Genomic DNA, 12,464 nt, shown 5'->3' with positions numbered 1-12,464 from the left:
AGTCTATATTTTTTACCATTCTGGCTCTAACATATGTCTGCCTTTGGGAAATAATTTGGTCCATTTCCCCATATTCTGGCACAGGTTCATGACACGTCATTATGAACTGGATGTCATCCAGTTTGGCTGCATGATCTAGCTCCTTTTATACATCCTACTAAGTCTCCATTTTCATCCCTAGATAAGGAATCTTGGTTGCTTTGCATCGAGAAAGATTTTCTGTTGAATATGGAAATTCTCAGGATATACAAAAGGAGGAAGCTTCTATATCAGATGTTTGCTTATTAAAAAAAAAAAAAAAAGGCAAAAACAGTGCTTCAGACTGTGATAGGTCTCGTTGTACAGCTGCAGCAGTTGGCACTTATATAGCCTGTGGTTAGTGGCTTCTTAATTTTTTCCTGGAGGAAGTTTTTTTTTGGTATCCCCATAGGATCAGGTCCCTGAAAGTGGATAAGAAACTGTTATTGCTCATGGTCACCTCCTGACCTTGGTTGGATATAGCCAAGTGTTTGGACATTAAGGGAAAACAAAAAAACCCATCAGCTTACTTGTGTTTACAAAACTGGGTTTCATGGGCAGGTGAGAATCTTGAGTAGTTCTGAAAATGCTGTGCTCCTGTTTTTCTTCGTGGCATTACAAATTATTAATGGAAAGCTTGCTTTGTCACAGCCTGGGAGATTGCCTTGCTTCTAACTGGTGCTTTCCAGGTAGATATAAACTTGATGTGTAATAAATGAGTAGTAATGTGTTTGTGGAGGAGAAGGTTCTCTTCTGACTCCTACCAGTGGATGGTTTATGACATCTCATCCCTCCAGTCACCTTTGTCCCAGTGACACTCTGACTGAATTCTTTTGCTTCAAGTTTTTAGTGGCTCCATGCAGTGACCAACTTAAGACATTCATTATTTGGTCTCCATGTCTATTCTGTCTAGACCCCTCCTCTTCCTCCAAACACTCCCAGCCAAACCAGTAGCTGGTGACTGCATTCTGTTGAAGGTCCCAGTTTCTAGGGCTTCTTGCTGTGTACCCACTGACACAGGCAGTAGCACCATGGCACAAGGCGATGACCAATTCTCTATCGCAGGGTATCACTGAGATATTCTGCATTTAAGTAATAACAAAGATAGATTTTCTTTAGCCTTGAACAATCTGTAAAATATTGCATGTAAGAAAATTATCTGTCTTGCCAAAGGCTTGTGATGTAGCAACACACAGTTTTTTTTACTGGAGATGTCTCCTCTCAGACATGTAAGCTCTTCTCAATTGGAAATATTTAACACCCTATTAGTTTCTGATGTGTGCTTTAATATATTGGTGATCTCAATGTTCCCTGAGAGGCTTCGAATTATGAGGCTATAACAGGTGCAGGTTTGCATAACCTTCTTTGAAATGCTTCACTCAATCTGATCCAAACTTAGGTTATTTTAGTGTGAGTGTGCTGAAAAGTCTGCATGGTATCATGTGAGTGGTGGAGGAAGAGCTCTAAACTCCTCCAACCTCCTCCAAGGTTGTATGAAGAAAATTCACCAGGTCGTCTTCTGGAAAAGCAGTACTTCAAAGAATCTGAGGACCAAAGTGCCCTGAGCTACTGCTGTAGCCTGTGGGATCTATGTAAACTCAGTTTTTCATTTCTTTCTGTACTCCTATAGTCCCTAGAAGGTTTTGGTCAATATTGAAGTCCATCTGCCCTAAGGCTTTACAGACTTTGAATAGGAGCATTGACTGTTCAGAGAACATACTGTCCAAGCAGAGAAGGATGTGGGTGTAGGCCACAAGTAGTAAAGGTGAGGAAGGGCAGGATGATACATGATCTGTTATGACATCAGTGTGAAATGAAATGGCAAAAAAGAGATGCTGCTGAGCTGTTGATTGCTGAATTAATTTTCTTTAACCTTCAGGACCTGAGCCAGGGCATCTCCGGATGCTAGCTAAACCACACTAAAAGGCATCAGGGAAGATACATGTATGAAGGTATGTGCAGGCAGAAAGAAGAACCAAGATAAGAGGTAGATGTGTTTTAAATAGAGCTCTAGCTGGAGATGTTAACAGAGAAATATGGTTTGGGTTGAAAGCTGAGTAATTTTTTGTTCCTTATATCTTAACCTATTGCCCACCTTCTTTGGGTTTTTTAATTTTGAAAGCCAGACTGCCCTGCAGACTCTGCATATATTTCATTCTGTGCATGCCCTACCAACACAGTGGGAGTCACCTAGAGAATGGTGTTTGCCTGTCCCCAGGCTTCCTCCCTTGTGTTCTTTCTTTCTGGTGAAGAAGGCACAAGAGGAGACCCAGGCTCAGTATAGATCCACCTCAGTTTGAGGCCTGAGCTGGGGAGGTGCTTTGCTGGTGACAGTGGCATGATGGTAAGTTGTTCTTCTGTTTTCTGCGGTCTCCATTATTTGCATTTCAAAACTGCATTCAATGAAAAGGTCTCTCTTTCTAAGAGCAGTGTAAGAGGCCAAACTATTACCTGTGGGAATAGTATTTTCTGGGCCCATGCTGTGGAGTGGCAGCAGTTCAGCAGTGTCTTCCCTGAAGAGGTCAGTCACCCCAGTTGTTGCTTCACCAGGGTTGCTCTCAGGTGATTCCTTCTTGTGTCTGATGGCATGAGGGCAAACCAAGTCTTCTCTTGCTGATTCCTACAGCAGTGAGAAGAATTGAGGAGTTGTAATTATTTCAGCCAGTTTCTACTGTACATTTCTGGTTAAGGACCTAAAGGCAGTGCTGGCATCAGGGCATGGAGCTGTTGAATCCTACTCTGCCTGGGTCTGAAAAGTTGTAAAACAATGAAAATGGCTGTTTCAGCTGTTCTTGTCTGCAAAAGCTACAGTGGCTGATGGGCTCAGCTTAGCTAGGGCAGAGACTTTGGGTTCTATCTGAGGAAGCAAGAATTCAAGAAGCTTTTATAAAGGCTGAAAGGCTGGCGAATGGGCCAGGCCTTCCACTGTTTTATGTCTTGTTTAAGAGCAGCTATCCCAGGTGCAGAGATAGATTTTTTTTCAAACAAGTTACCAAGAAAACACAGACAGCTTTTCTAGTACTTTTAAAGTGAATACACAACATCAAAGCAATATTAGCACCTCAATTCTGAAAGTCAATGAGAGATCAAAAGCTATTTTTCCCCAGTTCCTATTAAAGGAAGTTACCCTCCTTTATTAGCCCTTTCCTCTTGCAAATCACTGGAGTAAAGAAGATAATTCAGTAGCGGGGTTCTGGATGTCTCATCAAAAGCCAAGGCATGACTAGGACAGTGAGACTGGATGATCCTAGCACAAGATGAAGAGCTACTTAAAGGTGGCTGATCTGCGTCCCTTTTAAGGACAGGTAGAGTTTCACCCTTTGTATTTGGAATTTTTCAGAGGTGCTGAATTTCCATTGAAATTGCAGGGAACATAGATGTCTTTTGTAGGCTCAACTGTCTTACCAAATACTCCAGCTCTCCTAAATAAGGCTGCTGTATTGCTGATCTGTGCCCAGAACCAGAGGCTGCAAGGAGCATGTGTAAAAAAGGTGTCCCAATGTGTTATCTGTCAGTCCCTGCATTTCTATGTTTGCCTCAGGAGAGCGGTGAGGAGAAGCTGGGCTGCTCAGTTTGACCTTGCTTTTTAGTTTTTTCCCTGTTTTTTGGTTTGTTTGTGTGTGTGTGTGTGGTTGTGCTTTTTGTTGGTTTTTCTCTTTGCACATGCCTCTAATTGATCTTGAAAAGAAGGGACAGTTAAAGAAGACGTTAAGGTGAAATGAAGCCATAACTGTGACTGGAGACTTTTATTAAGTGTGGCAAAATTCCCTGGGCTGCGTATAAATTGTTTATTGATTTTGGTATGGCTGGATGCTCTGGAGTAATCGCCTGCAGAACCACTAGAGAGTGAGCAGAGAGGAGAGGGCTTTGCTAGGTCTCTGCTGCTTCCTGCCCCTGTCTGCTCTTCCTTCTGCCTGTGCTGGTGGTCTCCTCTTTAACCTGTAAATGAGCAGCCCCAGCTGCATGATTCCTGTGGCCAGCTCCTGCAGCCCAGAGTGGGGCTCTGCCCTGCTGTTCCAGAAATAGCTGGTGAAAGAAGGGAAGAGATGGCTTTGGAGCATATATCATACAAGTTATGGTATTGCTGAGACTTAAAGTGCCTTTTGGCTCTTCCACCTGTTGGTTGTTACAGAGAGAAACCTGTCTGTGATAGTCAGCAAGGTCAGTCATCTCTGGGCCTGCCTAACCATGGGGCAGGTCAATTTTGTGACAGGGTAGAGATGAACATATTCATGTTTTTCAATAGTTTTTGTGCTTTCAAGTTTTGCCTCAGTATCCCCTGCTTGTTCTCACATGCCCTTCTCCTCTGCCAAAGCTGCAGTGTGCAGTGAGCCAGCCTGCCTCCCCTGTGCCAGTCTGTAAGCCCAGGAAAACTTCAGCCCCTCCTGATTTTTCCTTTGCTTTTTGTTACAACATTAGGGTGCTTTTACTGCTCTATTTCAGTAAACTACTTTATACAGAGATTTTCCTCATCCCAGCGGAGGAGCTGTCCTGGCAGAACTGGAGTTTCTGTTTTGTTCACTTCCCATGGAGGTGCTGCACACTTTCCATGTTACTTTTGTGCAAAGGCAATTAAATCCTTAATTGATTCTTATTCAGAGTGCTATGACTAATGTATATTCCTCAAATATACTGTCTCTTCAGGTCCAAGGATGATATAGGAAGAGAAGCAATATTTTTTTGACATTAGATTGGGAAAGTGAGTGAATTTTCTGACACCTGTTGCACAGTTGATACCCCTTCTTCTTGGGGATTGGTGGGAGGTTTTATTTTCTGTCTCTGTCATTCAGAGTCCATATTTTTATCACCTGGTAGCATAGAGTGGTTTAATTTTCTTTCTTCTACGGAGGACTTCTGAGGCCTGTAGTAGTGTGGCCATTAAGTGGATGATACTCAGATGTAAATCCCTCTGTGGAGAAAAGACTTGTCCACCTGTTAGGCCCCTGAAAGTCGGCTGAGCTTTAGTACAAGTGTCAGAAATTCTGTTTTTAGAAGATGCTGTAACAACCTCTGTTCCTTTCTTAATCACCTAATCTATATATGAGAGTGGGAATATGAAGCCAGAGTAAAGGTAAGATCCTCTTTTGCATCACTGGCAAAATTTTCAGAAGATCATGTAGATTTGATAAAGAAATGTTTTTTGCTTTGTTTCTTTAATGAAAAAGAGAGGTAAATGTGTATTAGTTTAAAATTTCATTTTCTGGAGGGCATAATGTTAATGGAAGGGAAAATATCTCTAAAGTGTTGGCAATTTAACTCCAAGGTTTTGAAATGGGATAAAATAATCTAAATAAAAATTTGCATCTACCTAGAGAGTTCTCTGACAAAAATGGCATGTGAACATTAGTGCTAGAACAGTGGTAACTGCTTTCAACTCTGTTTTTTTTTTTTTTTTTTTTTTTTTTTTTTTTTTTTTTTTGTTTTTTTTTTGTTTGTTTTTTTTTGTTTGTTTTTGTTTTTTGTTTTTTTTTTTGTTTTGTTTTGTTTTTTTGTTTTTTTTTTTTTACCCCTGTAATAAAGGTCAAAATTTTAACTTACTCTCAGTTAAGGACAGTGAATTATGCTGATCTTGGTCTGTGTACTTTGGCTAGGAGATGTGGATGCTGTAACAGCATCTGCATTAATCTGCACTGGTATTTCAAAGCATTTACTGTGTATGTACATCACGTAAACTTTTGTAATGCTTAGTTGCTTGAATGAACTAAGATGATTGATTTATTCCCTCTCACAGAAAAAAAATTCTCATAGTTAAAGCTGCAAAACTTTTTGCCATGGCTTCTATTCCCTGACTACAAGGTCTTGCTCACAACTGCTGTAGATTTCTGATTCAGTTGCTTGTCTTGGTGATTTTTGAGCCCCCACCCTTGGGAAGAACAGACTGGCTTTAAATTCCTCAGTCTTGCACTTCAGACTGAAGGAGTTATTTTTAACCTGTCTTGACCTCTGCCTGAGCAAGAATAAAATAGGGATTGGGCAGAATATGACACAAATCAATAGGTTATCCCAACAGATATGATCTTTGGCACCGTTTTGCCTTGGACACTTGCTGCAGTAACAAAGATAAATGGTGATTTGTTAACATTGTGATCTAGGGACTGGGTGGCTCAGTGGATCGTGTGGTGGCCTCTGACCTCTGGGTCTCCAAGCTCTGAACATCAAGATGAAATCTCATTCTGATAGTAGGAAGGAAAAAAAGGTCCACAAGGTTTGGACAATTTTGGTTCAGTGCTGATCACAGTGCTCCAAAAAACATCCCAACAAGGATTGAATAGACAATACCTCCTGACAAAAGGGAGTATGGGGAAATAGGATGGGAACTGATGCAATAGAGAGCTAGTGATCAGTTACTGCAGGCTGAGGCTTTCAGTGCTTTTATTGAGTGATACTAGAGCACTCAGAGCTACTTTGTCTCTTTGCCTACCTTTCAAAGAGGACTTGCATCGCAGACAATTTGTGGTGGCTTCAAGTAAAAATTAAATTTGTTTTATGAAACATTTAATTTAATTTAATTTAATTTTCTGGGACAGTATCTGCATGTCCTTTGATTACTGAAGGCTAGTGATGAGGGGTCTTTTCGGGAGCTGAAGTATCAGAAACCTCAGATACAGTTATGATCCAGTCATATCTCTACTAACCTTGTGTGGTCTATTCCATATCTCTAGAGTCCTGTTGCAGGTCCTCTGTAGATAGCTGGCTTTTAATATGTTCTCAGATGCACACAGTTTGTCTTTCAGCAGTCCAAGATAGTGTGTTCTCATCAGGTGAAAACAGAGTCATGCAACAGAATTTCCTCCAGGACATCTGCAAGGATTGGTAAGCAGCGTTTGAAGACAATTCTATGTTGTAACTTATCTCATGGAAACAGGTGTAAGCCACAGAAAAGTGAGTTCTTGTCTCCCTTGGCTGGTGTATAATTCCCCCTGCCATTAGGAGGCAGTATGGCAGTATTTCATTCTGAACTGAATCCAGCAGCTTTAGCTTTTTGGCTCTGTATCTCTTTACAGTTCTTTCTACAAGACTGGCACTGTGCTCTCAGGTGCTTTATCATGCACATGCTCAGCCTTGATTAGTCAAGGGGGCAAAAAGCTTGCACCTGTGGGGGACAATGGCTCTAGCAACTGCCTCATTGATGTAAGCAAGATGTTTACATAGTGCTTTTATCTTTCCCACATTGTAGATCCTAGGGTTACATGAGAGCTCATGCTGTGCTTGGGAGCCCTAGATTTATCTCTGTGATAGTCCCCTGCAGCATCTGTCCCTTCAGCTTTGTATTTTGCATTGGGCTGTGCATTACTGGGTTGTAAAGAATGATGTGAGTCTTGTCATTGACAGCAGCCTCTTGTCCATGTTTTTACCCATCCCATCCATCTGTAGGAAGTACCAATACCAACAATGAGCTGGATGGGTCAGTGCAGACTCTGCTCGTGTCTGTGTGTAATGTCATCTTACTACTGACAATTGCTCTTGAATCTCAAATGGGGAGCCTGCTTTTAATCCATGGATTACATACCCTATGGGTTGCTTGCAGCACACATTCATTACTTCAGATGTCACAGAAGGACGTGTGAGCCAAAGAATCTGGTCCTACATGTTCCTTTCCTCGTGAGGTTCCTGAAAACTCAGCCCAGTGTTTTCCTTGTCCCAGACCAAGGCACATTTTTGTATCCTGCCCAGGTGCCTATTCTGTGTCACATTGCTCCAAGTCTGTCATGACACTTGTTTCTTCAGACACAGGGGCTGCAGCCTGCCCATAACCAGAAACCTGCAGCTCTATCCTTTCCTTCCATGGGAACATAGATTGCCAGGCCATTCTTGTGTGTCAGTCCTTTGACTAAATGCTCTGTTGCTGTCTCCTGCAGCCCAGCCCAGAGCTTGTCATGGCTCCAGGATGTGCAGAGCAAAGTGCACTAATCAGACTGAGTGAAAGCAGCACGTCCAGTGCCCTCCCCTGCAGCCAGCATGCCATTGCCATCAGACTGCCACTACTGCCTTCCTATGTACAGAGGACCTGCACAATGCATATGAAATGACACCTAAAGTGGCCATGGCTGTAGCCTTGCTGTAGATGTCCAGATATGCTGCATTAGCAACAAAAAGAAAAAAAATGTGGGAAAAAATTGAACCAACAACAAAAAAGAAAGAACTGGAGAGAGAGGCTAACAGCCTAGCAAGACCTACTTTTCACTATATTTTTAGCCTCTGGTTTTATTTTTCCCAGTATAATTCTGGATTAACTGTTTCATTGTTTATTCAGGTTGAGATCAAGTTTAACTGATCTAGAATTCTCTGCTGTCATCCTCTTTGTCCTTTTCAAACTACAGGATTTTCCCTATCATTACTTCAGTCATGTTTCATGTTGGGTGGTTCTTTTGTTTTTAAAAAGGTGTTAAGTGACATCACTGGTGAGTTCTTTGGAGTTCTCTGAGTTGTGCCAATTGAAAGTTTTACTTTTGAAAGATATTTCCTCATGTCTTGAATATAAAAAACAAAGGATGGCATGAGCCATCTTGTGTTCTTTGGGTTTTAGAGAGAATTAGTAGCTACAGATTTCTGCCATCTCTCCAACTGTCTAGGCCTAGACAAGGTTATTCTTTCTACCGTAATATCTAGTTTTATAAGGAGACAGGTCTCTCTGTGTGTTGCTGGGAAATAACAGTTTTTAAAGATGTGAAGATAAGAAATAAACTACTCAAACTTTTTTGTGATGCAGTTCTGCCCAAAGCCCAGTTTACTTTGCTCTCATGGAAATAGCTTTGCGTATTTCTTGGTACAAATAGCCTTTTAGGAGTTTCCTTCTGAAATATTTTTATTCTTATGGAGAGATATACTGCATTAGAACACTGCTGTTGCTGGCAGAGTGGTCAGTGGTGCCTCTGATAAGGCATGAGCCATTTCCTCACTGGAACTAGAAAAGATGGCAGTAGTTTGATGGGTTTGGAAGTGGCCAGGGTCAGGTCATCATCTTAGAGCATGTTTTTCTCTCTGCTCCTGGCCCGTCTATTCATGGGTGCCATGAGAAGAGCTGCTGTCCAGAGACAGTAATTGCAGAGCTGGTGGGCAGTAGCAGGTGGGTCATGTCACTTCCTTACCTGCTCCTACTCCAGAAATACCTCTGCAACAAATTAATGTCTTCTGCAATCTGTTTGTAGAATCACTGAATTACAAAATAATTCAGATTAGAAGAGATTTCAGGAGGTTTCTGATACAGTCCCTTGCTTAAGGCAGGATCAACACTGAATTCAGATTTGGTTGCTCAGGTCTTTATGGAGTTAGATCATGAAAGCCTACAAAAATGAAGGTTGTACAGCCTGTCTGTGCAGCTCATTTCAATGGTCATGCTGGAAAAGCTTTTTCTTCTGTTCAGTTTGAACATCTCTTATTTCCGTTTGTATCTGTGTGTACTGCCAGTGCACGACCCACTGTGAAGAGCCCGTCTCCGTGTTCTCGATAAGGTGCTTACTGAAAGGCTGCTCCTAGGTCCCTCTGAAACCTTCTCCGGGCTCAACAAACCTGGGTCCCTCAGTCTCTTATCACAGGGCAAATGCTCCGAACTGCTGATCCCCTTGCTCACCCTCCATTTCTTGGACTAGTTTATCAATCTTTCTCTTGTAATGGGGTATCTAATCTGGACAACATATTCCAGATGGAGTTTGGCAAGTGCCAGGTGAAGTGGAAAGACGATGTCCCTTGAACCTGTGTGGCTATGGTCCCATGAGTACCATGTGGGGCACTGTTGGCTGTTTTTGCTGCCAGGGTGCTCTCAGATGGCTCATATTCAGCTTAAGACCCATCAGGCCCCCAGGTCCTCTTCAGCAGAGCTGCTACCCAGACAGGCAAACACTAGCATGTACTGTCACAGTGGATTATTTCTTCCAAGGTATAGGGCTTTTGCATTTGTCCTTGCTCAATTTCATAAGGTTCACGTTAGCCCTGCAGCCTCGCTAGGGCATTTTGGATGGCAACCCTGCCTTAAGCATATCAACTGGTCTCCCCAGTTTGATGTCAAGTGCGAGCTTGATAAGAGTGTGCTTTGTTGTGTCCTCTAGGTCGTGGATACAGATGTTAAACAGGACAGGTCCCCTGCATGTATCTTGTTACTGGCCTACAGGTAGGGTATAAACATGGCCCTCTGAGCTTCATCATCCAGCCTGCTCTTAACTCATCTGATAGTCCACTCATAATGGTTTACTGTCAGTCTTGAAGCATTCTGGGAAACAGTGCTGAATGTTTTGCTGAAGTCAAGGCAAACGCCTTCCATGCCTCTCCCCTTGTCCACAAGTGCTATCATTTTATCATAGGAGAGAATCAGGTTGCTCAGGCATGATTTATTCTTGGAATATCCACACTGACTGTTCCTAATCAACTTCTTCTCCTTTGTGTGCCCAAATTATATTCTAAGGGGACTAACTACATGATTTTCCCAAGGTCACAGCTGAGGGTGATTGACCCTAAATTACTGGATTTTGGACCTCTCGCAAATGGATCAGATGGAAATTATAGGTCAGAGAGAAACCCATAGTGTGTAAAGTCAGCTACTTTCAGCTGCTTTTTCCTTGGTCAGCTCACAGCCAGCACAGAGTTGTAGTGTGCATGGAGCAAGTAAGAGAGCTTTCTGGCTGCCTCAGGTTTGTTACCAAGGGACATGAGAAGCCAGGAAGGAAGAGCTAAATTGCAGGTTGGAGCATGTGGTGGGTCTTCTCATGAATTGGACTTTAAGCAGCAACTGATGAAGCTAAGGGTTTGCTACTTGAGCAACCCTAATCACAGTCTCTGGCAAATACATTTATTTCACAGAAATTAAGATCTCTGAGGGATTCAGTTTAGGGGTCTAAAAGGCCTTTCCCTGCAACTCCATGCAGTGTCACTCTGCCTCTCACTGAAGAAGCTTTCATGCTTGGGCATCTGCCTTCATCTCCATCTGTATCTCTCCCCTTCCTTGAGGAGGCAAATGGGCCTCTACTCCAACCCCAGAAAATGCTATGCACAGTGGAAAAACACATTTGCCCTGCTCTCTTCCTTGAGAAGAGTTCAGATAAAAATAAATGCATGGTTTTTTGCGAACTCCAGTGAGACAGTTGAAACATTGGTGTAATTTCTCTCAAGGTGTACCTGTCATCATTCTGTTAATGTTCCACAGCTTAAATGCAGCAGTTGTAATCAAAGCTGCAAAATTCCACTGTATATTGAGAGGCTTTCTGTGTTCACTTCCTTCTTGCAAGAAATCTAGAGAGAGAATTCCTCTGTTGGCAGGCCAGGAAGAAGGTTGAGAGAGGAGAAGAGGTGGTTATTGGGAGCACCCCTTTGACCTCCTGCTGGCCTCAGGGCAAGAGGGAAGGTTTCAGCCCTGTATCAGATGTTGCTTTGTTTTTGTCAGCTCACCTGCAGTTGCCTCAGGTGAGAGGAGTAGCTCTGCTGAGAAGCTGTCCTGTTACTAGTGATTTCCCAGAAGGAAACAGAGATTTCCATGTGCTTCTAAATGGATGCATTTGCAGTGAGAGGCTTTCTGGGGCAAAATGTGACCCTTACATCCACAGGCATGCCCACAGGCATGCGAAATGCAATTATCTTCAGCTACATTTTTCAGATATCTTTATACAAATTCTTGAATTCTTCAGCATGCACATTTGTTCTCCCTACCCTAGCTTTTCATAAAATCATAGAATATCCTGAGGGGATATTGGAAGGGACCCACAGGGATTATCAAAATCCAGTTCCTGGTTCCACACAGGACAGCTGCAAGAATCACATCATGTACATGACAGCATTGTCCAAACCCTTCTTGAACTATGTCAGGCTTGGTGCTGTGACCATTTCCCTGGACAGCCTTTTCCAGTGCCCAACCACCCTCTGGGTGAAGAACCTTTTCCCAATATCCAACCTAAACCTCCCCTGACCCAGCTTCAGGCCATTCCCTCAGGTCCTGCCAGTGGTCACCAGAGAGAAGAGATTGGTATCTGCCCCTCCTCTTCACCTCACAAAGAAGTTGTAGACTGCAATGAGGTTTCCCCTCAGTCTCCTCTTCTCCAGGCTGAACAGACCAAGTGACCTCAGCTGCTCCTCATACGGTTTCCTCCCAAGGCCCTTCACCATCTTCATGGCCCTCCTTTAGAGACTCTCTAACAGCTTTATAAGCTTCTTATATTGTGGCACCCAAAACTGTCCCCAGCACTCGAGGTGAGGCTGCCCCAGTGCAGAGCAGAGCAGGACAATCCCCTCCCTTGCCTGGCTGGCCATGCTGTGCCTGATGCACCCCAGGACAACACTGGCCCTCCTGGCTGCCAGGGCACTGCTGGCTCAGGTTCAGCTTGTCATTGAACAGGACTCTCAGGTCCCTTTCTTCAGTACTGCTTTTCAACATCTCATTCTCCAGTCTGTACTTATATCCAGGGTGGCCCTATCCCAGGTGCAGAACCTGGCATTTGTCTTTCCTAAACTTCGTATGGCTG

The 12,464-nt window shown here is 43.1% G+C and overlaps 1 protein-coding gene across 5 annotated transcripts in view; it reads left to right on the top strand.

Annotated features, from left to right (window-relative positions):
- The first annotated feature begins 911 nt into the window (after window positions 1-911).
- Window positions 912-12,464, top strand: part of ESRRB (estrogen related receptor beta) — a 186,750-nt gene continuing 175,197 nt past the window's right edge. For all 5 annotated transcript variants that reach the window (XM_053980341.1, XM_053980342.1, XM_053980340.1 and 2 more), the window contains exons 1-3: window positions 912-1,247; window positions 1,649-1,783; window positions 1,898-1,970. The gene's annotated coding sequence lies outside the window, so the exon portion shown is untranslated. The remainder of the gene's footprint in view (window positions 1,248-1,648; window positions 1,784-1,897; window positions 1,971-12,464) is intronic.

Source organism: Vidua macroura, chromosome 6, assembly GCF_024509145.1.
Source record: "Vidua macroura isolate BioBank_ID:100142 chromosome 6, ASM2450914v1, whole genome shotgun sequence".
Classification (NCBI taxonomy): domain Eukaryota; kingdom Metazoa; phylum Chordata; class Aves; order Passeriformes; family Viduidae; genus Vidua; species Vidua macroura.
Note: the sequence above shows the minus strand (reverse complement) of the source record. Positions and strands in the feature narration are given on the sequence as shown.